Here is a 3824-nt window from a genome sequence, read left to right as displayed (position 1 = left end):
GTGTATGAAAACAGCCTACTTTTGCTAAGCAAATTACTTTGGAAGTGATTCAGAAAGGATTGTGCTGGCTCTCAGAGGATGAGACTGAGGGGAAACTGCAGTTTCTGCCAGTTATTCATGCATGCTCATCAATCAATATCGGATGTCAGAAATGAGATCGAGTGTCCCGATGTTTCTGATAATGGTCAGGGAAATGAAGATGTCTTGGAGAATGGCCAGAGGCAGAGGAAGGTTTGGGTTTTAGCAATGCTTCCTAGTGATGGATACTGTCATTCTTAGGGCAGTGCTTTGTAAAGCCTCTCTCAGGAATATTGCAAATGCTACTCCACTTACTGGATATTTTTCAGGAGGAACACCATATAGGCATTTCCCTACTTCTGAGCATGAGTGTGAACAAGATTCATACTCAGAACACTGCTGCTTTTGTGGTTTCATCTTTTTTTCTTTTTGGTACTGAGAATCGAACTCAGGACCTTGTGCTTGCCAGGCAGATGTTTATGCCACTGAGCTATCTCCAAGGCCCTGTGGTTCCATCTTTCCTTTAATTTTATCAACAATATTGTGAAGTAGATCTTAACATTACCATTTGACAGATAAGAGAAGTGAGGCTCATGGGTGTTATGCAGCTTGTGGAGGACATCTTGTAAGCATTAAGTTCCTCGGTTCAAATGGATGTTTCTTTTGAACATAGATCTCATATCTGCTCTTCCCTGTCCTGGACAAAGTCCACATATGTCAGATCTCAAATCTGCTAGCTTAAAACATCAGCAATCATTTTAAATAAATAGAGTATGCTGCTCTTTTCAAAAATTAACAATTATTTTAGTTGTATATATTTAGGAGCTTTGGTTTGATAAGTTTTTTACATGATATACAATATGTAATGATCAAATAAAGGCAGTTAGCATTCTGTTCTTTTACAAATTTAGATTTTTTAAGGTGTAATAAAAGTATATATATTTATGGGGTGCAGTGTGGTATTTCAGTGTATACCTACACTGATAAAATCAGGATAGTGTTTTCATGTTCATGTCATTACTGTATATTTGGACCTTTCAGATGCCTTACTTCTATTTATTCAAAATACATAGTAGGATATTGTGAACTGTAGTTATCCTACTATGCTACAGAACTCTGGAACTTATTCCTTTATGCTTTCTGTTACCTATCATACAATATCTCTCTATTTCCCATCCTTTCACCCTTCCTAGGCTTTAATGGCCAGTCTTCTACCTTCAAATAGATTTTAAAAAAGGTTTATGAAATAATTAATATGTACTTATCAAAAGATATAAGTGGCAACCAAAGTTGTGAGTAGGCTGTTCAGTGGTTCATCCTCCACCCTACAACTAACTAAATGGGGCCTGAGACATATGTATGATTTCAAGCCACACAAACTGTCTGGAATCCTCATCCTGGGATCTCATTGAAATTTCTTCATAGACTATGAGCTCACACACTTACATTGAACTGCACTGTGGTGGATTAACTGATCATCAATTTGTAATATCCTGCTGAACTGAATCAGGGTGGTACTGGGTGTGAAACACCCACCTGAGTATTGTTGCCAACAGGGTAAAAAGACAAGTGGAGAGTATGATGGTGCGGTTGATGCTCCTGAAGAAGCTTGTCATGCTGGTATTACTGGTATGAGTCCAGATTTTCTCATTGTTAGAGGAGCTCAGGTCCCCACTGTCACTGAGGATGGCTGAAGTTCTCTTGTGGGGAGCTCTGGTCCTTACCTTGAGCATAGCTTCTTGGCTCCAGTGCAGATCCTTCAGCCCACTGATGCAGACTTTCTAGCTTCTACCATTGACTTTTTGGCCTTTCTAGTGTATTACCTTAATACAGACTTGCATGAGACATTGTTATGGGCTCTAGACCTCCAGCTGGACTCATGGAGGACATTATGATGGGCTCTAAGTCTTCTGCTGGACTAAGGCACGATGCCCAAAATGGGATCCAGGACCTTAGCAGGATTCTTTGGGTCTCTAGTATGTTGAGAGATCTCCTACATTCTTTTGCATTTGACTTTTGGGGTGAATATTATAAAAGTCTTATAAATTATGTGTCCTGTATTAAATATATTCCCTTGCAAATCATAACTACAACATATACGTAATAAAATTGTCATAGTAGATTATAAACTAGAGCTCTCACAGTTGAGAACTTAGGATACATGAAGGCTTTCATAAGTATAGTATACCTCTATTTTAAATAGTTTTGAGGTTATATTAGGCAGAATAGATAGTCTATAAATTTGCCCACCCCCACCACTTTCTGGACATGCTTTAAAATTTTTTATAAGTATATATTTGCCATAAGTAATGCTAACATACTTCATCATGGACATATATTATTTCTCCATCAATTATGAAAGAGAGTTTTGTGGGGTACATCAATCTAGGTTGGAGGTTGTTTTCTTTTAGGAGTTAAACTACCATTCCAAGTTCTCTTTGACTTGAGGGTTTGTGTTGATAAGTCTGTTGTGATTCTGATGGTCTTTCCTTGGCAGGTGATTTGTTTCTTTTCTCCAATACTTTTTAATATTCTGTTGTGTTGAATTTCTGAAACCTTGATTTTTTTATTTTTTTATTTTAAAGTGAGAAAAAAGATAAACATAACAATGAAACTGAGTTTCAAAGCAGATTAGTAAAATAGTTACCATAGTTGATCCATTGCATATTGTTGCCTTCACAACAGTTATTCAGAGCACAAGATACAGGACTATCTTGTCCAAACAATATTAGCACAAAATTTCCTTTCAATTAACCAAGATAAACTAGCTGTATAACTGTCTTAACTACCTTGTATACACACACACACACACACACACACACACACACACATATACTCACACACTTTATTTTCTCTCTCTTACCTCTTCCCCCATCATAGTTTGTCTTTTTCTTTGAACAGTTTCTTCCCAATTTACAATATTTTTTTTTTTTACATTTTGGATCTTATTTTCTCATTGCTTTTTACAATAGTGAGACAATATGATGTTTACATGTGTGGGTCTGATTTATTCCACTTATCAGTATAGTCTAGATTTGTATCCATTTACTTACAAAAGTCTCTAGTGTATCCTTATTTATGGCTAAGTGGTGCTCCATTAGTATTTTCCCACCCTGTAGGTTGTATTTTCATTTTGCTTGTAAAAGCTTTGTACTAAGATGATATCCCATTTGTTGATTCTTTCTAGTGTTTCACTTGCAGTCTGGATTTTGTTCATGAAGTCTCTGCCTACATCTATGTCATTGAGATTTCTACTTATTTTTCCTTCCAGTAAGTTTAGTGTTTCTAATTTAATATTTAGGTTGTTGATCCATTTAGACTTTAACTTAGTGCATGGTGATGGACATGGGTCAAGTTTTAGTCTTCAGCGTATGAAAGGCCAGTTTTTCCAGCACAATTGATTGGAGAGACTATCTTTCTTCCAGTTTGGTTCCTTTGTCAAAGATAAGGTGGGTGAGCATATTTGGAGTTGCATCAGCATCTTCTATTCTGTAGAACCTTGCCAATTATAGTCCTTGGTGTAGTTTCTTTCTTTTTATCTTTTTTTTAATCACAATTAATTGAAGTTTTGCATGCTTCACTTAACTGGCATCAAATTATTTTTTCATGCTTGGTAAGTTTTCTCCATTACTCATGTGAACAGGTTGTCTGTACTTTGTACTATGTTCTGAATTTTTTATTGATTCTAGTCATCAATCTTATGTCAGTCTTCTTTTAGTGTCATTTGGCAGAATTTGGATTGAGTTTTCATGGTCTCCTCCTATTTTTATTTTTCTTTTATTTATTCATTTATTTTTTGGTGGAAC

Source organism: Octodon degus, unplaced genomic scaffold (genome assembly GCF_000260255.1).
Source record: "Octodon degus isolate 3935 unplaced genomic scaffold, OctDeg1.0 scaffold00012, whole genome shotgun sequence".
NCBI lineage: Eukaryota > Metazoa > Chordata > Mammalia > Rodentia > Octodontidae > Octodon > Octodon degus.
This window is presented reverse-complemented; position numbering follows the sequence as displayed.